The sequence below is a fragment of the Myodes glareolus genome, chromosome 16, assembly GCF_982192425.1.
Source record: "Myodes glareolus chromosome 16, mMyoGla1.1, whole genome shotgun sequence".
Classification (NCBI taxonomy): Eukaryota; Metazoa; Chordata; class Mammalia; order Rodentia; family Cricetidae; genus Myodes; species Myodes glareolus.
The window spans coordinates 15,082,454-15,108,193 of record NC_142041.1 but is presented as its reverse complement, the minus strand read 5'-3'; the positions used below and the strand labels follow the sequence as shown (position 1 = coordinate 15,108,193).

The 25,740-nt window shown below is 40.5% G+C and overlaps 1 protein-coding gene and 1 long non-coding RNA gene across 3 annotated transcripts in view; one reads left to right on the top strand and one right to left on the bottom strand.

Annotated features, from left to right (window-relative positions):
• Rb1cc1 (RB1 inducible coiled-coil 1) overlaps positions 1 to 6,582 on the bottom strand; it is a 59,925-nt gene extending 53,343 nt beyond the window's left edge. For both annotated transcript variants that reach the window (XM_085677076.2, XM_085677077.2), the window contains exon 1: positions 6,331 to 6,582. The gene's annotated coding sequence lies outside the window, so the exon portion shown is untranslated. The remainder of the gene's footprint in view (positions 1 to 6,330) is intronic.
• Positions 6,583 to 6,748: 166 nt separating this feature from the next.
• On the top strand, positions 6,749 to 23,506 carry LOC125390948 (uncharacterized). Its single transcript, XR_015735086.1, has 3 exons — positions 6,749 to 7,511; positions 19,507 to 19,673; positions 20,718 to 23,506. It is a non-coding gene; the product is annotated as an uncharacterized LOC125390948 (long non-coding RNA).
• Positions 23,507 to 25,740: the final 2,234 nt, after the last annotated feature.

Here is a 25,740-nt window from a genome sequence, read left to right as displayed (position 1 = left end):
AATATTTCCAGCTACAAATCCTACTGTTAAACATGTCAAAATCTCTTTTCCTTTTTTCTTTCCTGGTTGTGGGGATTGAACACAGTATATGCTAAGGGCTAGCTCTACCACTGGTAGGGATGGTTGGGAAAGTCAGGAATCCTAGCACTGGGACTCAGAGATAAGGCACAGGAGTAAGCATGGGGCTCACAGGGAGTTGGTGATTTAGCTCAAAAAAGGGATTAGTGGTGTAAAGGGATTGCCCTGTATGTACTCAGAGGAAACCTAGGGCTCACTCTCCAACACAGGTATGGTAATGAGTATCCCAGTAATCCTAACACTTGGAAAGGTGGATGCAAGATGATTACAACCTCACGGGTATCCTTATCTACATAGTAAATTTAAGGCAAAGCTGGGCTACATGAGACCCCGCCTAAAACAAACCAACAAACAACAAACCTAAACTACATAAACTGCTGAGGTACATACCCATACCTGGCTAACAACTCCAAGTTTTAATTTGATGCTTTTCCTTTAAATCTTTCACTGATTTTCTTTTAGAATCTAACGTCTAATCTTCCCTGGCATAACCTTTAAAGTCTGCAATTTTTTTAACTTTCTAGTTCACTCTAATCCCCATTCAAAATTTCTACCAGATGACATCAAATTCTGATTCTGAGTATCTTCTCCTATCTTATCTGAAGCTATCTTTTGTATGTTATAACATCTAGCTAAGCACCCACCTGATAACCAGTTATTTCCTTTACTTAGCTGGCAAACCCACTGCATATGTGAACTTGACAATGATGGCACATAATTAACCTAGAAAGTTAGTGCTTGAAAAAAAGACTTAATTCCATCCAGATTTTACCTACTCTACTGGGACTCAATAACTTCAACATTTGAGTTTATGATCTATACAAACTGAAATGATACATTTTAGAGCGTTGGTACAGGAGAGTTGGTAGTAAGGCACATCAGATTCCTTTACGGTACCCAAGAGTATAATAAAAATCACTAAAGGTGATGGATATTAAGCTTTAATATTAATAGCTTCAAAATTAACCCTATTTCCTTTTTCCAGAAGTGTCAAAGGATCCCTTACATAAAAAAAAAAAACCATACCAACACTTTAAACATTTTCAGGCAAGGTAAAAATCCTTCCTCCACCAATCTCTGCTTATCTGAATTTTAAAGTCTAAGTATGGTCCTATCATCATTTCTGAGAAACTGTCCCCAGCTCCAGGTGACACTCAGAATTATTTTATCCTCAAGATACAGAACTCTAGCTACATAAGCGGTATGGATGAACTAAAGTGGGAGAAAAAAAAGGACAATCTGCTTCTCCTTAGATCCTTTGACTCTGTACTTAACTATACATGATGAAGGGAAGAGCTGGACAGGTGGCTCAGCAGTTACACTTGTTCTCTCAGAGGGCCCAGGTTCAATTCCCAGCATCAGTATTGCAACTCCTAACTCAACTACTCCAGTTCCAGGGTACCAGATGTCACATAAAATAATCTAAAATAATAAAAATTAAAAAATAAAAATGAGCTTATTATATTAATACAGAATGTATGGATAATGCTTGGCTTGTCTCTATATAAAGTAATCAAAAATCAACTAAAAAATTTTATCTTGACTTGTCTATCAGGTCTACTGTTGTAATCCCACCACTGAGGACAGACAAGTAGTCAAATCTCCGAGTTGGAGGCCAGCCTGGTCTCCATAACAGGTTCCAGGCCAGCCAGAGCTATATAGTGTGAACTTATCTCAAAATTAATTTATTAACAGTCTAGCCTACTTTTCAACTGGAATAATTCTAATTTTCCTCTTGAAAAATTATCACTGTGTTGAGGCTGGAGAGATGGCTCAGGTTAAGAACACAGACTTCTCTTCCAGAGGTCCTGAGTTCACTTTCCAGCAACCACATGACGGCTCTCAACCATCGTAATAAGAGCTGGTGACTTCTTCTGGCCTGCAGAGATACACGCAGGCAGAACACTCCATACATAATTTATAAACAAATCTTTGAAAACAAAAAAGAAAGAAAGAAAGAAAATTATCACTGGGATAACAAGGTCTACCAGTCTATCCTTACCACTAACTTTCTAAAATACTAGAACATCAGAACTAGCTTCCTTATATGGGGAAAGAAAGTGGGAAACCCCATTTAAGAAACTTTGATCTTCAAAACTAAACACACTCTTTAAATTCCAATACTAGGGTATAGGGTATGTATGATTTAAATAGGAATAGAAATAAAGTTGCTTTCAAGTTTAACAGAGCACGAGATCTGGATGTTATCAAAGAAAGCAAACTGAAGGTCTCATGAAGAAAAAAAATTTTGAAATCATTTTGTCTCGTTTCTAATTCTGCAAACTGCATTTATTAGCAATTCTACCACACCGAGTGTTCACTGGTTCCTGCATCAATGAAAATAACATCCACCTCCAAGAACAAATAGGTGACCCAGACCAAGAACTGGGGGTCAGCCTCTTCAAATCAGATGCGCCGTCCCCCCAAAATACCACTCCTTATCTGCCAAGAGTAAAAGAAAACGACAGGCACCTTCTTAATATTCTACAAAAGAAAACCTTTTTCGTAAAGGTTCATAGTGCTAAATGTGTGCCTTCTCTGACACAAGACAAGCATGTTCAGGTAAACATCAAGTGGAGGAAACATGAAAAGCTCATGACCAAAACCAGAAAAGAAATACTTTTAAACCAAGAATGGAATTCGGGAGTATATCCATTGATTTATTCTTTCAGCAAACAGAAGGCACATGTATATACAAAATAACTTGGTTTTCTAAAGCTGAGGAGTTCTGGGACAGCCATGGCTACATACTTAAAGTCTGTCTCCTTACTCTTACACACACACACACACACACACACACACACACACACACACACACACACACACACACACTGAAACTCCCGTACAGGTAGTGAGTGCTGGGACTGAACTGGAGCCTTGCAGGAGCAAGTGCTCTTTACTGCTGACAAATTTCCAGCTCCCAAATTTTAAAGATTACATTTATTTATTTTGTGACTGCATTTCCCAGTGCATGTGAAGATCATAGATAAAGTAATGATATTCAGTTCTTTCTTTCCACCATGACATACAGGTCAGTGTATACTTTGCCTGGACTGCATATACAGATATCATTCCATATCAGGACATTAACATATTACTCATTACTCTATAAAATTCATGACTTTAGAGAAAAATTTTTAGTTTCTATATTTTACTTTACAGTGTATACTAAATATGAAACAAACCGAAATTACCTATGTAATACTGAAATAAATAACTTTACTCTATTAAACCAAGACTATAAACATAGGAAATTTAAAAAAAAGCTTGCTCAAATCATATCTGCAGTCAAAGTCACCCAAACCCATACACAGAAATAACAGTAAAGTACTGAATTATTATCTTGATATATATTCTGGGAAGTTACTAACCAATGTTTGTGTATAGATAGTGAAGGAAAAACTGATGTGGACAGTTTCAAACTAATAATAATATGAAAATAGATCACTGTTTTCATAATTACAAACCACCACTCCACAGTCTGCTTCTCAAACACCTTTTCCCAGCAATTGATATTTGTCATTTTGCCTTCTTTAAAATGCCCAATGGTCCTACAAACACAGACACATACAAAACGTGCTACTATATTTCATCGGCGCATACTGAATACAGTGTACTGCATAGGTTCAATTTAAGGGATAGACAAGTCCAAGTGCTCCTGAAATTTGGCTCTACTAGCACTCAACTCTTCACTTTTACACATGCAGGGCCCATATGCTCCACTTTATAAGGAGAGTTTATGTAAAGTTTCAAACCCACATAGACACAGACTTCACAACCTTCCACTGTGTTATTTTCCTTCTGAAAACTTATCAAAACTCCAAAGTGTATCATATACCACATCTTAAGCAAAGGGAAAAAGAGCTGGAGGCCAATCTGAACTACACACTTAATACAAAGCCAGGAAGAATTAGAGTGAGACCCTTTCTCCAAACAAAAACCACCAAAACAAAAATTACAAAACTGAGACGTCTAGGGTGTTCTTAAAGAAAAAGGGACTTATACACATCACTTCTCTCCTCCCATGCTAATTATACATTCCTTAAACTTAAGAGTCAATTTATAATAGAGCCAATTATTTTATATGAACATCCAATTCATAGCAGAATGATAGCATACACCTGTAACACTAGCACCTAGAAGGTAGAGGCAGCAGAAAGACTAGAATTCAAAGATCAGCCTCAGTTGCACAGTGAGTACATGGCCAGCCTGGGCTACTTGAGAACCTGCCTCTAAAGATATTCTTGTGTTCCTTTTAATCCTTATTTGTTAGTTCAATGGTCTCAATGTAGCAAGTATAAAGAGAAAGAAGCCGGGTGGTGGTGGCTCACGCCTTTAATCTCAGCACTCAGGAGGCAGAGGCAGGCGGACCTCTATGAGTTCGAGGCCACCTGGTCTACAAGAGCTAGTTCCAGGACAGGCTCCAAAGCCACAGAAATACCCTGTCTCGAAAAAACATAAATAAATAAATAAATAAAGTGAAAGAACTACGATGGATATGGAAAGATGCTGTCAGGTCAGATACTCCCTTGCATCTCCTGAGCCATTACAACATAAGAAAGCGCAGCAGGCTCTAGTGGTCTTGGTCTACCACCCCCAGGACTAGAAGGCTGATGCAGGACTGCTGCTCGAAGGTCAGAGCTAGTGTATGCTACAGAGCAAGCTGTAAGCCAGCTGAGGCTACATTGTGAAACTCTTGTGTCTCAAAAAAAAAAAGTGTAGATAGGGTTAGGGATAAACTGAAAAATAAAATTTTGCTAGTCTCTGATTTTTTACGGAACCGCGCCCCGCCTGGAATTCACTGTGTAAACCAAGTTGGCCTTGAACTCACAGAGATCTGCCTGCCTCTTCCTCCCAAATGATAAGACTAAAGGTGTGTCCCCACCACACCCTGACGTTTGTCCAAGAGAACCAAAGAGCTCATCTCTGGGCAAACAGGGCTGACTGCTTTATTGTTTTCCCTGACTGCCAGTAAAACTGGGAGAATCAGATTCAAAATACCTCACAATTTAATTCAAAACAAACTAAATTATTTTTAAAATGTGGCCCAAGTCCACTAACTAGTTACAGCAATAGATTAATCAATGCAAATAATACATTACGTGCCTCATGACATAACTACCTAGATACCATTTTTGTTGCTTTTTTTTTTTTTCAAGACTTAGACTCACTATGTTTCCCCAAAGCACTAAGTAACCCAAATAGCCTAAGGCTATCCTCCTGTCTCAGCTACCCGGAATGCTGAGGTCAATTTAGCAGCTAGATTCTAACCTAGATTCTAGATAAAGTTTTAAGCACAGCTGTAAACGCTAAACACGTGACAAAAATTAGCTAGAAAATTATCAATCCATGCCATATTTTGTATTAACACTAAATAAAAGATATTCTCACACACAATGATAACGGTCTATTTATAGATCCAATCATAAAAAAATCACCTATGGAAACACAGTAACGATATTTGCTTAAGCACACATTCTTGACTGTTTAGGCTGCCACTAAACTGCTAGTTTTGCAAACCCTCAGATAAATAAGTCTCATCAGGCTAAAGTCCTTTTACAGAAAATGCTTACCAAAATGGGCAAATGTTAACGGTTATAAAAGACATGACAACATCCCCACTCAACTGAATGTCTTACAGGGACTTTATCAATAAGTGAGTCTCGTGGCACCAGGCCTACACCAGTTCACAGGATGATCACATTTTAAGACTCATGACGGAAAGGGCAGAATTACGAAACCATAAACAGTCACCACCGCACATCCACCAACCAGTAGAGAAACTACAGACACAACGTTCGGAAACTGTCATTTTTTTTTTACCAAGTTTTGGAACCCGCATACACCCTCACCCCAAATTCATCAGTGGGGCGAGCGGAGGCTGAGTCATCCCGAGGAGTAACTTTACACCAATGCTCGCACTCCGGGGTCGGGACAAAGGCATCACCTCTGGGGTTCCACCCCTCAGTGCACTCCCGTTCGGCCGCGGTCCAAACCTTCTCGGGTTTCCAGAGCCCGACACACCGCTGCGCTGAGCCCAGGTGGCGGAGGCCGCGCGCTCCAGACCTCCAGCGGGCACGGGGCGCCCCGCCGCTCCCGCGGTGCTATCAGCAGCCGGCGGATCCCATCGTCCCCGGTAGGACCGGCGCGGCGACCCTGACAACCCGTGCCGACGACCGCTCCCACAACCCCGTCAGGGGCCAACCGGCCCTCCCGAACCCTCCGCCAGATGGGGGCAGGGGCGGTACTCACCCGGCGGCAGCGCCTCCTCCGCCCGCGGCAGCAGCACAGCCGGAGGCCCCCGGCACCATCTTCTGCCGCCGCCCTGGCCTCGGCGGCGGCTACCAACCGCCCCAGCGGCGCCGCCAACCGACACAACCGTCGGCGCCCGGCCGCCGAGCGCCCGGCGCGGCCCGGAGCTTCGGCGGTTGCGGGGTCGGCCGCAGCCGCTGCTCAGACCTCTTGGCACCGCGCGGGGACCCGAGTCCGCCCGCCGAGGCACTGGGACCCGAGGCAGCCTGAGCTCGGTGACACCGGGTCGCGGCCGCCGCGGGGTTTGTTATTGTCAACTCGGCCCTTCCGCCGCAGAGCACGCCGGGAAGCAGCCAGCCGGGGGAGGGGCGCTCCGGACGGCGCAGCCAGGGCGTCTGCGCAGATCCGGAAGTCGCTGAGCAGCCGGGACGGGCGCGGTTCGGTCCGCCGGCGTCGCTGCCCGGCTGGCGGCTTGACAGTCCTGCTCCGACCCGGGAAGGTATTTGCTATCCCCCAAGGTGAGCTTGACCTTCTGGCCGCGGCAGACCGACCCCGCCAAAGCTGGAGCGGCCGGAGGCGGAAGAGTGAGCGCTGTCCAGCTCCGGGGCCTTCTTGGCCGCCCTAAATGCCGGGACAGCACTGAGGTCGGTGACTGGGTCAGCCGACTGTCACCTGGGGCACTCATACCCTGACCGCCTGGGCGGCAGGCAACTCGGAAAGTATGCCTGGCATCTTTGTAAGGGTAACACGACACAAAATCAGGCGGACCAGGTAAGCCGAGAGCACGTCCAGCAGAGGAGAACCTAAGCCGAGTGAACGACCGTAAGCGGCACGACCGTACAATACCGAGATCTCTAAATGAGTCAACAACATCAAGACAAGGGACGAGAACGTCCCTTTGGGAGAATATTAAATTTGTAAAGGTAATCGGGCTCAGGCAAGGACTTGAAGCTACAAATTTGAAATCTGAAGAGCAAATGTTACACGCAGACGAATTTTGTGACACAGACGCTTCTTAAATTGCTGTCTCTAGGAATTTCTGGTTGAAGTAAAAGTTCAGGACTGCTATCTCAAAGTAAAAAAATGAGTGGTTCACGACCAAATGAAACACAAGGGGTATAAAACTGAGCCAGATCTGCAGTCCTTCATTTATTGTAGCAAAGACTGGAAAGCACAGACGGGTGAGCATTAGCTGCGTTTCAAAGTTGTTCTGGAGGGGAGCTTGTTTATATCACATTGTTTGGAACTTTGCACCATATCCCAGAGAAATCTTGTCTTTTTGATTTTTGACATGCTATTATACATATTGGGTATTTTAACCTAGGTTTTAGTATATTACCCCAGCAAAGTAAAGCAAGAGTGAAGAAAATAAGCACAAAATTATTATGCACCAGGGTAAGGAGTGAATTTGCAAGACTAAAGAAATTTTTCTTTTTTACTAGCACATCAAATTAACATAAATAAGAAAAGCCTAGCTAGAAAGTGGCTGAAAAACAGGACTGGTGAGATGACCAGAGGGTAAGCCAAAGTCTTTCTCACCCTGAATTTACAACAGTCAGGTCTTCTGCCACCAAAGCTGAAAAACTGCTCCATTCTAGAACCCACATTGTGGGAGAAGAGAACCAGCTCTTTGGAGCTCACACACACACTAGCACACCAGGGCTTTTATCCGGAGTTTCTCACAGTTAATCAGTGACGTTCATCCGTACAGATGCAGTCCAGTTTCAAATGTTAAAGCACCACATATCTTTGTGGCCATCTATGTGATGTTCTTGACCCTGACTTCTTTGGGGAACTGTTATTACAAATGTCTCATTGCCACTTTGCACTGCAATGGACATGGTTAGAGTTTATATGCAGCTCAAATTCCTTACTAAGACGAAAGTGAAAGCATGTACCTGAGTTCTGTTAAATATACTTTTGAGTACCTAGGAGATACATGTTGCTAATCATGTGTACCTATAAATCTTCTCTTCATAAGCCATTTCCCCCCATTCTCTTCAACACGCTGCTCTCCGTAATAAACAAGGATGAAGTCCTCCTGCAGCAGCACTTGAAACATCTTAATCCAGTCGCAGTTTTGCCTGCTGGGCTTTTCTCAATGAAACTGCAAACAGATTTTCAGGGACCTTTAAATTATGTTGCACGGACAATGCTGAAGCTTTTTGATTTGAACTTACTAGTGCATTGGCTATACTTGTATTATCTCCTTCCTGCTGCTTCGAAACCCCTGTCCATTACTTGATTATTTCCCCAAGTTTCAAGTAATTAGAAAACCCGATGGATCAGGTGCTGTGTGAGATGAAGGATACTTACTCTTGTCCTGAAGGATACTTACTCTTGTCCTTGGCTCATTTTGAAAACAGTAATGTCTGCCAATGTGTCAGTGCATTTTCAGTAGAGATTAAGTAAAGGTGCTTTTTCAAAAAAAAAAAAAAAAAAGCCTAATGACAGCCTGAGTTTTATTCCCAATACTCACAAGATAGAAGTTTGTCTTGTTTTTTGTTTATCGAGACAGGGTTGCTCTGTCTCTTTGGAGCCTGTCCTAGAACTCACCCTGTAGACGAAACTCACAAGAGATCTGCCTGCCTCTGCCTCCTTCATGTTGGGATTAAAGGCATGTGCCACCATCTCCAGGCATAAATGTAACGTTTAAAGTGATTTTCTTTAGGAGTGTGAAGGGATTTATACAGAGTCTACACCTGAGTGCTTCAGATCATTCAAATTGTTACATCCTATTTTTCTCACCTTTAACTTCAGTGTCTCCTAGTCTTTGCCTGACACATCTGTAACTCTTTTATGTGTCTAACATGCAGATTGTAAACTCCTGTTTAAATATTTACTCTTTCCCCTACAAAATGATGTCCACCCAGTACTAACTTTCGCTGGCAGCACCTCACAGCTTGTTCAGGCCTTCTCTTCCTGGCTGGCCCCGTGCTAATATTTTTCTATCAAAAATTTTGGGATTATGTTTCTCCCCTCACGAAACCTTAATGGTTTTGTTTTCTATATGGACACAATCTGAGCCTTTTAACATAGCACAACAAATCTTACTGGGACTGGGGCTAGGTCCCAACTCATCTCATGCTATACCTCATTGAATTCACTCCCCTTCCAATGAATCTTTAAATGGGACGAATTTTTAAATTCATAGGATTCTGGAGAGAATGACTCAAATCATTATAAGGTATTTGTGCAATATAATAAATTCCTTAAATGCATTAAAAGCCAAGTAAGTGTCTGTGAAAAATTCTTGCCTCACTCGTCTCAGAGGTCACTAGTAGTAATACAAGAGCCTCGCAAACACAGCTGCAGGGATATCTGAGCACTTGATGGTAGAGGCAGGAGGATCAGAAGTTCAAGAACATCCTTAGCTACAGGAGACCCGCCTGTGATATGAGACCCTATAAAATAAACTGCAATGGCAAATTTCTGTCATTAATCTTTCACAAAAACCCCTTAAGAGTGTTGGGGAAATTGTGGTACACACCTCAATTTTGTCAGCTCAGCCTGATTTGAAATTCCAAAAACTTTAGTATTATTGCCCTAATTTAAGGTATATTTGATAGCATTAATTAATGTATAGCTTGATTGGTTATATTTGTATATTTGGTTATATTTTATTGTCAAAATTATGTCTGTTTTGAGTAAGTTAAAATACTGATTGAAATTTTACTTTTAAGAGTTTGCTTAATGATTAAGAGCACTTGCATTTGGATCCCTATACCCACTTGGTGGCTCTCAAAAACCCACCACTCCAGTTCTAGGGTATCTGACGTCTTTGGGTACCAGGCGTTTTTAGTGTAGGCAAAACACTCATAAACATAAAGTCATTATTTTCAAAAAAGATTATAACTCAACTGTTGTTAGTCATTCTTAAAAGCACCGTGGGCACTGATGATGAAGAGACTCTTCTCTGTTTTCAGTTCTGTTTACAGACCTGAAAGCTGCCCTGTACTGTTGGCTTGTTTATGTTCTCTGTATAGCCCTGGCTGTCCTGGAACTTGTTCTGTAGACCAGGCTGGCCCCAAACTCAGGTGTCTACTTGCCTCTGCCTTCTGAGTGCTAGGATTAAAAGTGTGCACCACCACCCAGCAATCAAAACTCTTTAAAATACAAAGTGATATTTTCTCTTGTTTGTACCTTTTCTACATTTTGTAAACTGCATGCCTTTTGTAACCTAAAATAAATGTTTCCTTCTAGTTTCCAAAACTCTATTAATTTTACTAACATTTGTTTTCAAGCTTATGTCCTCAAATCCTTCAGTTTTAACCAATTCGCTCTCTGTACATACAAAATACTTTTTCAGGAGTCATTTTTAACACACACACACACGCGCACACACACACACACACACACGTTTGTACAATAGCACACACGTGGAGGTGAGAAGACACCTTGCAGGAGTCAGTCCTCCACTTCAATCATACGGTTTCCTGAAACTGTGCTCAGGTCATCAAGCTCAGCAGCAGACATATTTTCTCCCTGAGCCATCTCACAAGCTTCTCGTTCATTTTTAGTGCGACTCACTGCTGTGGAACAATCCTTTGTACACTGGAAAGATTTCTCCCTCAAATCAGTTTAGTAAAATGCTGACGGGTCAGTAGCCAGGTGGGAAGTATAAGTGACCACACTAAGGATGATGGAAAGAAAGGCAGAGTCAGGGGACGTCGACCAGACTCAGGAGAGAGCAGGATGGGCACGCTGTGCTGAGGAAAGGTACTGCCACATGGCAGAGCATCAAAAGAAATATGGGTTACCTTAAAATATAAGAGCTAAGCTGGGCGGGGGCGCACGCCTTTAATCCCAGCACTCGGGAGGCAGAGGCAGGTGAACCTCTGGGAGTTCGAGGCCAGCCTGGTCTACAAGAGCTAGTTCCAGGACAGTCCCCAAAGCTGCAGAAAAACCCTGTCTCAAAAAAAGAAAAAAAAAGAGCTAGTTAATAAGCCTGAACTTTTGGCCGAGCGTTTATAATTTATATTAAGCCTCTGAGTCAGTTATTTGGAAAGCAGCCCTGGGTATGTGAGAGAGAAATGTCCAATTACAATTTACTGTAAAAGGAATATTGAAGTGAATATTTGCAAATCTGGATTCCCAGCTTTCCACTTTCTCCCTACTCTCCAAACTGTACTATCCTGAAATCCCTACTCCCAACACCTTCCCAGTTCTCTCATTGATGAATGATCTCTCTTAATTCATAAGAGAACTTCCTCAGTTCTCAGCCATGAGATCTTCAATCCTAATTGAATGTATTATCATGCCAGTCATAATTCTTTTCCTTGTGTTTCTGGTTGTTGGCTTTAAATGTAGCTCATCTTACAGCTCATTCTGTTTTTCTGTAAAACCACAAGTGCTGTGCATTGAATTTACCAGAGAAAAGCCATATCTTTGTTAAAGGTGTGATTTAACAATAGATAGAACTTACTGATTGTGGAAAGCTGGAAGGAATAGTGTGGCTTCAGAGCTAAATTATCTTGGACTAACAGCCCTCTTGGGAGCTATTCAGTGCTTACCTTGGTATGACTTACCAGTCTTGTGATTGTTTAGGAATGTATTGATGGCTCACATCCTCCAACCCAGAAACAGAATGTCATCAGATAACACACAACTCAGACCCATAGCCGAGACTGCTCCCCCTGTGCTGTAATACCAGTGTTTCCACCCCTTTTGAAAGGTACCTTGATTTGTGGCTCTTCTTTTCGTACAGACATTGTCTCTATGTAGTCCCCGCTGTCCTGGAACTTCATAAGAAGACCAGACTGGCCTTAAATGCAGAGATCCTCCTGCCTCTAGCTACAGAGTGCTGGGGTTAAAGGCGTGTGCTACCACACCTGGTTTGTGACATTCTTAAAATACAAAAACTTTGTAAAACTATGTTAGAAATGTTATTTAGGGTAAAAAGAATGACTAGTGAGTATATATTTGACTACCTACAACTTTCTTTTATTTATTTGTTTGTTTGTCTTTTGAGATGGTTTCTTTGTGTAGCTTTGGAGCCTGTCCTGGAACTCGCTCTGTAAACCAGGCGCTGTCTCCTGAGTGCTGGGATTAAAGATGTGCCACCACTGCCTGGCTACAAGTTTGTTTGTTTGTTTTTATAAGTATGAATTGATACATTATTGTATCCTTTGCAGATGTTTTGTTAAAATTAGTAGTTGGTGCTGAGGATGTTGCTCAGTAATAGAACATAAAGCACTGGACTCAATCTCCAGATTTATAAAACAAAATTAGTAGATGCTGAGGACTAACAAATGATATGATTAGCTATAACTTTTAGGCTTAAATAAAGACTTAAATAGAGGCTGGGAAAATAACTTAGCAGTTAAAGGCACTTGTGAGTTTAGTTCACAGCACCTATATAGTGGCTCATAACCCTCTGTAACTGGCAGTGTTGGTATACAACTTTAATCCCAGCACTCAGGTAGCAGAAACAGATGAATTTGTGAATTCAAGTCCAGGCTGGTATACACAGGGAATCCCAGGACAGCCAGGACTACATGACCATGTATCAAACATCCTAAATAAATAGTAAGGGTATGGTCACCCTAGCCTATAGGACTACATAGTGAAAAACTATCTCAACAACAACAAAAAATATTGAATAGTTTAATATTTTTGTTTTGTAATTTGTTTTAGACTCTCTTTAAATATTGATTGACTTACGAAGTTTCATTTTTTAAAAAATTCAATTTTTCTATGGTTATTGTTTGATGATTGTTACTAGAACAAAAGTATTAAAATGTATCTGTTCTGAGTGTCATACACGAATTACACCACTAACCAGATAGAAAGTCTAGGGAGACCTGTCTTTATGTGTGTATTTTGTGTAGTCCTAGGAATGAAATCCAGGGTCATTCACCTGCTTAACGAACTTTTCCACTGAGCTACACCCTCAACTCCCCTCAGGGAAAGTATTAATGCAAATAGTTCTGGGAATCTCCCAATCTCTAGGCATGGGTGGGTCACACCCTCTTGAAATGCATACCACAAGTAAACCTAAATCTACTTGCAAAACTTTCTGAGTTTTTATATTGGATCTAAGATTAATTTGAATTTATCATTCTCAAATCTGCCTTGGTCCTTTTTAAAAAATGGGTATGTATGGCACACACCATTAATCCAAGCACTTAGGGAGGCAGAGATAGGAGGAACTTTGAGTTCAAGGCCAGCCTGGTCTACAGAGTGAGTTCCAGGGCAACTGGAGATACACAGAGAAACCCTGTCTTGAAAAAAAAAATAGGTATTTAGTTTACACATACATAGCTAATAGGTTAGGTGACATGTAGGAACAGGAAAATCAATTAATTTATATTTGAATGGTGATCAAATTCCTTTTTTTGTTTTAGTTGTTTTCTTGTATTAAAATTTTTCAAATGCCAGGTGTGGTTGGCGAACACCTTTAATTTGGGAGGCAGGGGCAGGTGATCTCTGTGGTCTACATAGAGGCTCCTAGCCAGCCAAGGCTGCATAGTGTGATTATCTCAAAACAAAACAAAACAAAAACCTTAAAACATTTATATATTATGTGTGTGCATTTGAGAACAACTGAGTGGCCTTGTAGACTGACCTCAAACTCATGATTTTCTACCTCAGTCTCTTGATTGCTGAGATTGGAGGTTTTACCACCTTGTCCAGCAAATTCTTAAAATCATATTGGGAACACCTAACTTTGTCACCCTGTTCTGACATTACATGTAAGATTATAAAGTACTGACTGTATTAATTATCTATACAAACACAGTTCTCAACTCAAAAAGGTCAAGTAACCTTGACCCAAAGAACATGGATTCAGGTTGGTTTATGAAAATGATTAAGTATTTAATTCTAGAACAAAAGAAAGTCCTAAATCAAGGCATTTTCCCCCAAATACATTGGTAGTAACATCAGTTCAGATGGGTTACAGGAAAGTGGGAAAATCTCTCCTGTAGGTCTCAAATGTTACCTGCTGACGCCCTTAACTTTTGGGTTAGTGGAAGCCGGGGGGCAATGAATGTCTACTAAGGAAAGTAAAATTGTCCTAGATAATTTGGCTCTGGACCCGCAACATTTCCACTCTCCATAATCACAGAAGTTGTAATCAATCAGCAAGCCTTGTAGAACCTTTGGCATGCGAAGCCTAAGTATACATCCCCAGTACACCCTAGAACACACTCCTTGGACAATGAAACTAACCCCAGCAGCTTTTGAAATCTCCAATGTTTGTGTGTGTTTGAGTTTAAACACTAACTTACATTTAAAACAATATTGTAAATAAAGAACTCTTTCAAAATATTTCTTAACATTTTTTCAAATCCATTTACATTCATGTGTTGGAGCCTGTTGTCACCTCCTATTTTTGATTCCATATCCCATGGTCTGGGAGCTAACCAAAGACAAGTGCTGTGTGAATGCTTCTTTTCTTTCCCTATATTGATGTTCCCAATAACAATGTTACTATCCCATTTTAAGATTAAAAAAAAAGTGAACATCACCAAGAAATAATCTCAGCCAGCTTTTGTTAAGTTACAGATTTTGTTTTTAAGTTTTGGTATGTAATGTTCTGTAATAATAGAACACAGAAAAACCAAGCTGGAACTGACATGGAAGCTTCCCTACTCCCGGTTGAACCTCATAGTCCTATGAAGTGCTGTGCTGGCTGCTGAGGAAGAAAAACCATCAGTACTCTTACTCAGCTGTGGGTACTGCAGGGTACAGTACTGACCAGGCAACATGTGCCCACTTGTATAGCAGTGGCAAATCTGCTGTGAGTGTAACCGATGACTTCCTGATTAGTTTTCAGGCTTACTCCACAGGAGGGAATTCACATCCAACATTGTAAACCTGGTCAAAGCATCTGGCTAGAGAGGCCATATATTCTGACATGGAAACTATAGCTGTTCTGCTAAATGAAGATGAAGTACCTGACAAACTGCCTTTTAAATAATTGTGTTTATGCCCCATAGATTAATACTGTTGTCAGCTTTGATCAGAGTAGATGCTTTTTGCAGCGATCAGTGTTGTCTACGGACTCACAGTGGACCAAAGTGCTAAGAATAAATGACTGGTGGATGATTAGCCAGAAGTGGTACATCTGTGTCACCCCTCCAAGGTTAAGAATAGAGGATGGAAAGAGCCAGAGGACTGGGAGACAGAGGGTGTTGTGGACTGCTATCATCTAGGCATGAAGTGAATGTAGCATTCTTAAGCTCTCAATTCCTGTGATTGTGTGCACAAGACCTGCACAAAATAGGGACCATCAACATTCTGTCATGAATGAATATTAGAGACTTGTGAAGACCCTTCCTTGAGTATTTACTGACAAATGGTGATAATTCATGAAGGGAGAGATGCTTTCTCCAGTGGTATATGATGTGAGACCCCTCTGTATGGTGTAAATACCATTGGTTAATAAAGAAACTGTCTTTGGCCTGCTCAGGGAATAGAAGTAGGTAGGGAAAACTAAACTGAATGCTGGGGAGCAAGAAGGCAGAGGCAAAGAGAAGGCAGAGTCCACCAGAGACAGATGTTGGAACTTTAGCCAGTAAGCCACAGCCACACGGCGATACACAGATTATTAGAAATGGGTTAAATTAATATGTAAGAGTTAGCCAATAAGAAGCTAGAGCTAATGGGCCAGGCAGTAATTTAATTAATACAGTTTCTGTGTGATTATTTCGGGGCTAAGGGGATGGGAACTAACTAGCGGCCTCTTCCAACAGGTGCAGCCACTGGTAAGGTGCCTCTACTCATGTAAATAATCTTTCATCTATGCTCCTGTAAGATACATTCCTATGAAACTCACTGAGTCACCACTGGGGTGAGCAGAATAAAACCACAAGGTTATACTGGAAAGAGAAGTGATCAATGGGAGAAGGAAGTCAACAGGAAGACATAATGGGGTGAACATGATCAAGAAACATTGTAATCACATTGTAATCATGTATAAAAATGGCATAATGAGGGGCTGAAAAGATGGCTCAGCCATTAAGAGCACTGACTGGTCTTCCAGAGGATCTGGGTTTAATTCCCAGAACCCACATGGTTGTTCACAACTGTAACTCCATTTCCAGGGGACCTGGCATCCTCACACAGACATACATGCAGGCAAAACATCAATACACATAAAATAAAATTTTAAAAAAAAATGGCATGATGAAACATATTACTATGTATAATTATTGAATGCTAATAAAACAGAATAATAAAGTTGCTAGAAACAAAAAGTTATAGCTAGATGTAATTCATCTTAGCACTTAGGCTGAGACAGGAGGATTGTGAGTTCTGGACTTAACAAGAGCCTGATTCAAAAAAAATTAAATAAAATAATTTTAAATGCAAATTCTAAAGAAGCAGTGTTATCGTTTTCATATTTCATGTATCTTCAACAGTATTAGGGATTTAGAAACATTTCTGCATTGCTATCCATAAACAATTGAAAATTCAGAGAAATTCCAGGCCAGTGAGATGACTCAGTGGGGAAAAGCGCTTGCCATCAAACCTTCATTATTCTCATGAGACACTGAGAAGAAAACACAGAATTTGAGGAAGTATTTGTAAGTCATATAAAGATAAGTATCCAGAATGTATAAATAAATTTTGTTTTGTTGGGTTTTTTTCCAAGGCACCGTTTCTCTATAGCCCTGACTGTCCTAGAACTTGCTCTATAGATTAGGCTGACCTTGAACTCAGACAATACTGGGATTAAAGGCTTGTGCCACCATTTTCAAAAGAATAAAAATGTGGAAAGCATTTCTGCAAAAGTATGCAGAAATAGCTAAAAAGCACATTAGAACATCCTCAATTTCACTAGTCAAGAGGAATTCAAATCAAATTATAATGTGCACTAGGCTTGCCAAAATTTAAAATGACAAAAGCAAATGTTGGCAAGGAACTGTAATGGTGTGGCCTCTTGGAGAAAAAGGTTCAGGGATTTATCCTAAGAGTCAACATAGTTGTTCCTGCATGGCCCAGCAATTTCACCCCCAGAGAAACGAAAACATGTCACCAACAAAAGTGTACAAATTCCAAGTGGGGTGGCATGTACCTTTAATTTTAATACTTGGGAGGCAGTGGTAGGCAGATCTCTAAGTTTGAGGCTGTCCTGAAACATTATGAATTCCGGTACTATGTAGAGAGACCCTGTCTCAGAAACAGGGTAATAGTAATAGTAACTAACAACGATAATAAATAAAGTGTACCAATGCTTATAAAACACAATTCACCACAACTAAAAAGGTGGAGAGTCCAAGTAGGCTTCAGCTAATGAATGGGTGACCAAATGTAATTATATATTTAAACAACAGACTATTTGATAGAAGAATTTAAGCAAGGGACCGCAGAGATGACTCACTTCGTAGTTAAGAACACATTGCTGCAAGCAGAAGACCCAGGTTTTCAGTTCCAAGCGCTTACATCAGACTGGTCACAAGCACCTGTAACTGTAGTTTCGAGGGATCTGATGCTCTCTTCTGGACGTCTGAGATTCCTATAAACACATGCTTGTTTACCAACACACAGACTTACTGTATTAGTTAGGATTCTCTAGAGAAACAAAACTGATAGAAATATATACATGATTCATATGGTTTATAGGCTTTGGTGAAACAATGGCTGTCTCCCAACAGAAAGTCCAGGAATCCAATAGTTGTCTGGTCCATGAGACCGGCTGTTTATTCTGGCCTTCAATATATCCTGGAATTCTGAAGAAGTAGGTGTTGAGTAATATCTATGTAAAGATGTGATGCTGTTTTACCTTGCCTGTCTAAGGCACCTGATTGGTCTAATAAAAAGCTGAATGACCAGTAGCAAGGGAGGAGGTATAGGTGAAACTTCCAGGCAGGGAGAGTAAATAGGAGTAGGAACTTAGGCTCAAGGAAGAAAGAAAGGAGATGCCAGAGGCCAGACAGAAAGATCCAGAGGAAGCAGGAAAGTAAGACATACAAAATGAAAGAAAGGTAAAAAGCCCCGAGGCAAGATGTAGATGAATAAAAGCAGGCTATATTAAGTTAAAAGAGCTAGTGGACAAGCCTAAGCTAATGGTGAACATAATTCATAGTGAATCTCTGTATCTTTATTTGGGAAGCAGATTGGCCATCCAAAGACATCCCAACTACAAAGGGTGCCCAAAATTCCACATAGGGTCTGAGAAAGCTGGCAAAAGAGAAACATGGGTCCGGCTCCTTTACGAGGTGCTGCTGTGCAGCAGAACTCTTGAGCAACTGGCATATTGAGTAGAAGCAGCAAGCAGCTGGCTTACTAGAGGTGGGGTGGTTAAATGCAGTTAAACACAGATCTTGGCTAAATTCAGCTCTCAGCCACATCTACAGGCTTAAGGCTTGGCTCTCCTGGACCTGAGGAGGGGGCAGAGCCAACCATCAAAGCCACATGGTGGAGAGCCTAGCTGTGGCTTAGCAGGTTAAGGTTTGGCTCATATGGTCAGAGAACACTACAGGTACACAATGAAACAGGTCCAGACTGAAAAACTTAAATAGGTACAGTATGTGTAGATGCTTAAGAACAGAAAAAGAGATGGGTTAGACAGTCATAGGAAAAAATAGTTAAAAAAACAATTAAGTAAAGTCTTTTTTTCTTTGCTTTGTTTTTCAAGATGGGTTTCTCTAGCTTTGGAGCCTGTCCTAGAACTCTCTTTGTAGACCAGACTTGCCTTGAACTCACAGAGATCCGCCTGCCACTGCCTCCTGATGCTGGGATTAAAGGCATGTGCCACCACTACTGGACAAGTAAAGTCTTTAAAGAAGAGTAAAATAATGTTTCTTTTTAAAAGCCACGTGCTGGGCGGTGGTGGTGCACGCCTTTAATCTCAGCACTTGGGAGGCAGAAGCCGGTAGCTCTCTGGGAGTCTGAGGCCAGCCTGGTCTACAAGAGCTAGTTCCAGGACAGGCCCCAAAGCTACAGAGAAACCCTGTCTCAAAAAACCAAAATAAATAAAATGCAGATAAATAAATAAAAGCCACGTAAAGATGGGAAATCCACAGGGAGTCTGGATCCTGTATGGGTCTTTGCTGACTTGGAATTGTTTTGAATGCTGATGTACAAATGACAGCTGCTGAGAGACATGGGATTATAAAAGTAGGCGATGAATTAAACTAGCCTAGATACTTTAGGGATGTCTTAACTTTAAAATGGAATTCAGAGATGTTTTGTGTTGGGGGACAGCTTATGCTTTTGTTTCCACAGAAAATGAAGGATGTGGGTTCTTCAAAATTAGTAGAGACCAGATTTGATTGGGGAAGAATCAAAATCTGAAAATCTTGACTACAGACATGAAAAAATAAACCAAGAAAATCCGCAAAACAGGAGACATACATGCTGATCCGTTGACATGGGAACAGCTCTGAGCCTGGGTGAGACAAGATAATTCTTGTTGGTTATAGAATCCTCGTAACTTATTATTATTATTATTACATGCCTTTATTTCATAAGGCATGGATAGAAGTTTGGTTATACAATCCAAGCAAACATAAGTTGACAGATGTCTTTTACTTGCTCAAATATAAAGCAAAAAATTTATCTTTGGCTGGCTTGTGTAGAACCAACATTGTATTTATGTTAATGCAGATGTGTATATTACCTTTGAAAGTTCGTGTGTTTTCAGAGCAAGGGGACCAGATACGAATGAAAATGGGTGGCCCTGGTGTTCCAACCTTTCAGAGTGCCTCTATTGCAGTCCCCCCAGAGTTCTGTATTCAGAACAACTTCAAGGCTGCTAGCTAAGATGGTCCAGCCTCACAGACTATTCTATCCAGGATTTCAGATAAGTCTTGCACTTCTCCATTACACAGAGACTTAGAGCCAGTTTTCTTAGGACTTGAACATTATCTCAATTTTCTCAGCATCCCCTGGGGATGCAGTCACTCCCAGACTTGAGGAAGCAGTCTAGAAAACACAACGTCTGCCTTCTCAAGGGTGGGGAGGGTGGTTTTTTGTTATTTGGTGGGTTATGAATTCTTGTCGTTGTTTAGTGGGGATATAGGAATATGAGATAAAAAGACAAGTATTCATCTCCAGTGTTTTACATTCGTATGTATTTTGTATATTGGTACAAACTTAAGGTTATTTTTGGTTATATATATGTGTGTGTATATAAATATATATATATACACACACGTATATATATATTCCTGTAGAAAGTATTATACCTGTGCAGCTCGTTTTAAAATGTAATATAAAGTTTTATTCCTTGAAAGCTATTATTAAAACTGGCTAGGATAATTTTACAAATGCAGATTAGTAGTTATCCATCTTTAACATTCAAACTTGTAGTCTTGTTAAGTATGTTTCAAGGTTAAACAGATATATTTTTGATAGATAGATGGTCTTCAAACGTTTCAGAGACCTATATTATATGACTTTTAAGATCTTTAATAATCTAAGGCTTTTCATGACAGGGAGACACATCTGCTCCTGGCAGCACCAATCTGCTTCATATGAAGCTTCATCTGCTTCATAATATGGGCATTGAAGAATCTCCATATGGCGTTTGCTTTCATTGTGGCAAAGCAGCTACTTTGGTAAACAGCAACAGTGGTGCAGATGAAATGCAGAACCCAAGTTTAATCCTGAAACATAACGGAAAGAACTAACTCTGGCCTCCACACACAACCCTGAAATAAATCCGTGTTAGCTTTTGTCTTTCCAGTCAGGGTTTCTCTGTGTAGGCATGACTGCCCTGGAACTCACTCCGTAGAACAAGGCTGCCTCTGCTTCCTGAGTGTTGGGATTAAAGGTGTATGCCACCACTGCCTGGCTATACATGTAATTAAAAAAAAAAGAAAAAAGAACTATTGGGATGATTCAGCCACTCAGCCTAATGACCTGAATGTGACCTCAAGAATCCACATAGCAGAAAGTAAGAACTGACCCCTGAACTCTGTCCTTTGATTTCTACATCCATACTGTGGCACAATCAGATTATAAACACAAACTAAAATAAATAGTTATAACAAAACCAAACATATCAACACAAAATGCATCAAAAAATGTTGAGAGCATTTTAGAATAGAAACAATCAAAACATCAACTGATGATGGTAAATGTGGTCAATTGCTTTGAAAAAAAGAGAAGCAAGAAATTTACTAGCTGTCAGTGACACTCCTGCTAAACAAGCTCTGTTATTTAACCACCATTGAGTGGTGTTTAAGTCAGAACTGATTTAACCTGACTTGCATCTACTTCATTAAGGAAAACAAAAAAGAATGGTGAATGGAGCTCTGGACTTATATGTGAATGGTTACCCCTAATGTGGCCAGCAAGGTACACATTGTCTAAAATTGTTGAACTGTCAGGAAGAGGCTGACTTAGTGGTCTATGCTTGTAATCCCAGCATTTAGGAACTAGACCAGTTACGGGCCAGACTGAAATAGGTAGTGAATAGGCCTTTTCTCAAATACTGTACAGACAAATCTGCCTGCTTTTATGATGAGTGTGTGGGACCGATCTCAACATGGTAGCGAAGCAGGAATCCCTGAAAAATGCTCTGGGCGCTGAAGACAAGATCTCATTCCTTTTCTGTGCTTAGGCCAAGTAGTCCGTTACTGGACAGTGCTCTCAAATGTGCTTTGGGCCCCTACTGCTTAACCTCAGTACCATACCCTTCCTTCTGCTAACAGCCATTAGAGTCTCCAGATATTGTCAAATGTCTCATCAGATTCAAGAGTGACAAGATTGAGACCCACTGGGCTAGTTGATAAATCAATAGTCTAGTTTTCTATTAAATATTAGTAAGTGGCCAAGCTTTGATCTAGCACATCCTGATCTTTGTTTTTGGTAGTGAGCTGTATTACCTGTTTTATCATCTCTTATTAAATATTTTACACATTTATTATTATTATTATTGTTTGTTTGCTTTTGGCTTTTTGAGGCAGGGTTTCTCTGTGTAGCCTTGACTTTCCTGGAACTTAGTTTGTAGGCCATGTTGGCCTTGAACTTACAGAGATCCATCTGCCTGCCTCTGCTTCCTAAATGCTGGTACTAAATGTGTGCATCTCTGTCTTTTATTTTATCGGTCCATTATCTACCTTTATGTCCAGCATCTTGTACATTTGATTATTATAGCCTTGTGATATGATACAGGTTGAGATCAGAAAATGTAATGTTTATTAGCTTAGTGAAGTTTCAGAGTTTTTCCTATGGCTATAGAAATTGTTGTTGCGCTTTTTAAAGACACTGCATTGCATTCTGTTGGATAGTATGATCATTAATTTGATGAAATTAATTCTTCCAGTCCTTATACCTAGATAATTTTATTGATTTCAACTTATTTCAGCAACGTCTCATAGTTTTCAGATTTAATTGTCTAAGAGTACATTATAAAAAAATTAGAAATCATTTTAATTAATTCTCTACACACACACACACACACACACATATTCTTTTTTTTTTCTTCAAGACAGAGTTTTGCTCTGTAGCCTTGGCTGTCCTGGAACTCACTCTGTAGACCTCAAAATCACAGAGATCTGCCTGTGTATGCCTCCAGAGTGCTGGGATTAAAGATATGTGCCACCTCCACCTGACTCACTTTTTTATTTTCTACTGTTTTGTTACTGTTACTTATTTTTTGAGAAAAGGTTTCTATGCAACCCTGACTGTTCTGGAACTTACTTTGTAGAACAGGCTTACCTTGAACTCAGAGATCCAGCTGACTGTGCCACTGTGCCCTGCCTCATTTCACTCTTTTGATGAGTTTATCTGGTCTTACATACTTGTCCCCCACATACAAGGACCCAGCTTTCCATGTCTGGTGGTATATAGAGTACACTCACATGTCTTGTGGTATATAGAGTACATTCACATGTCTGGTGGTATATAGAGTACACTCACAAGGTTGTAAATTGATTTGAGCACAGTTCATGCCTTCAACTCCTGAGTACTTTAAATCCTAGAGTTTGACAGCATATTCAGAATAATAACAGCACCATTAATGTAAAATGGTTAAGACACAAACTAAGCAAGTTTGGTCCTATCATTCTGTGTGTACATGCTCTTGAGAACTACAGCATTTTTCTAAACATCTTGTAACCACCTCAACCTAGCTTCAAATATCTGTTCACATTGTAGAAGGCTATTGACCTATTATGTTTTTCTCTTTTTTTTGCACTGTGTTTAAATTTATTGGGAAAAAGTTTGAATTGTATAATAATAAAAATCAAAACCATTAAAATATTACTGATTCACATTATTTTGCATTTTGTTTCATGAATATAAAAATAATTGTCTTACACTTGCTGTTGTGTGTTCCAGCACTCTGGTGGTGAAAGCAGGGTGCTCAGCAGTTCAAGGTCAACTTTGTCTACATAGGGAGTTGAATACGAGTTGAGGGTAAAAATCCTGTCTAATTGTCTTAGACTAGGGATATAGCCCAATGATTGAGGGCGTGCTAACTTTGCTTGAGGACTCACATTTCACTCCCCACAGTAAAAGATTAGCAATACCTGTTTGGTGTGGTGAGAAAGCCTACTGTTCTGGCTGGTTTTGTGTCAACTTGACAAAAAATAGAGTCATCAGAGAGGAAGGAGCTTCAGTTGAAAAAGTGCCTCCATGAGATCCATCTGTAAGGCATTTTTCTCAGAGTGACAGTGGGGTAGGGTTCATCCCGTTGTGTGTGTTGCTGTCCTGGGACTGGTGGTCCTGAGTTCTGTAAGAAAGCAGGCTGAGCAAGCCAGGGGGAGCAAGGCAGTAAGCAGCTCCTGCCTCCAGGTTCCAGCCCTGCTTGAGTTCTTGTTCAGACTTCCTCCAACTATGATCTGGAAGAATAAACCAAATAAACCCTTTACACCCCAACTTATAGTTTTGGTCATGGTGTTTTGTGGCAGCAATAGAAACCCTAAGACACCTACCATTACAGCCTCTGGAAGACTAAGGTAGGAAAAAAATTTCAGTTCAACCTAGGTTACACAGTAAGACCCTGCAGTTAAAATTAATAATAAGAATGAATATTAACAATTAACAATAATGTTCTTCTACAAAGGAGGGAATTGTTAAATAATGGTCCATTTTGGGCACACCCCCTGTGTTTAAAATTAATAAGAATGATGAATATTAACAATAATGTTCTTATATAGAGGAGGGAAGTGCTAAATAATGGTCCATTTTGGGCACATCCCATAGGTCAGGGAAAGAGAAGACAAAAAGAGCATTTTAAAATGAAAAAGAATAGTTGAGAGGTGAGTAGAAACTTGTGAATTTAAGATAAGAGAGGTGAAAATGAGAGACGAGACCACAAGGAGAAGCTGCTGACTTCCAAAACATGGAATTAATGGGTTGTGTTTATCATGACCTGCTTTTACTTCCTTGGTGTGTATTCTGGCAGTGGCCTGAGATTTGTAAGCAATCCATTTTAAACCATACATTTGAAATGTAAGTTTCCAATTAAGGATGGCAAGGATGTGGAGGTAATAAAACCTAGTGTTTCCCACACAAAAAAAGAAGTGGTGTGTTCTGAGCTACACCGTCAGTCCTCATGAATTGATGCTTCAAGAACCGATAGCACTTGATTCTGAGTCATACAGCAAGCCAAACTAGAAACAAACAAACAAAAACTTTGCTTTGTAAAGCTGTGTATTCTTTAAGTACACAGCTGGGGAAGTCTTGGAATGTATTGACCGTGGTGATGGTGGGGGGCGGGGGTGTAGGGACCACTTTCCTTCAGGTGTTCTAATACATGGTATGTTCTGTTGCCCTACCCACAAAACACATCATGACACAATATTAAAGAATGCCAGTGTATCGTTATAAAGTTCTTAGATGAAGCTGCCTCTTTGTCGTGATATGTAGAGTTGAACTTGAACTTTAAAGAACTGATGTGTCACTTTCACAGAGCAAACTTATGAATTAACTCTGTAAATATAGCTGGGTGCGGTGGCCATTAGGGAGCTGGGACTATTTCTTCTACTCAAAAGATGACTCACAGGGCCCTATTTACATTAGAGTAGAAAAACCAGTCTTGATGTAGTTTCTCTAACTAACTAGTGACATATTTTTTTGAATTAATAAATTGAAAGAGTGACCAGATGGGCGGTGGTGGTGCACACACACCTTTAATCCCAGCACTCGGGAGGCAGAGGCAGGCAGATCTCTGTGAGTTCAAGGCCAGCCTGGTCTACAAGAGCTAGCTCTAGGACAGGCTCCAAAGCTACAGAGAAACCCTGTCTCAAAAAACAACAGCAAAAAACCAAAACAAACCCCCCCCAAAATAAACAAAACAACAACAAAAAAGAGTGACCAAAATCTAAAAGCAATAAAAGGTTATATGGGGCTTGGGGATTCGTCTCAGTGGTATAGCAAATACGAGGCCCTAGATTCAAGCTACCTTTGCAAACAAACAAAAAGCCTATTCACACTCAACCTAAACACTTCCATCTTAAAATAACCGCCCCAGACAGTTGAGCTTTCTGGAGAACAGCTGTGTCTGTG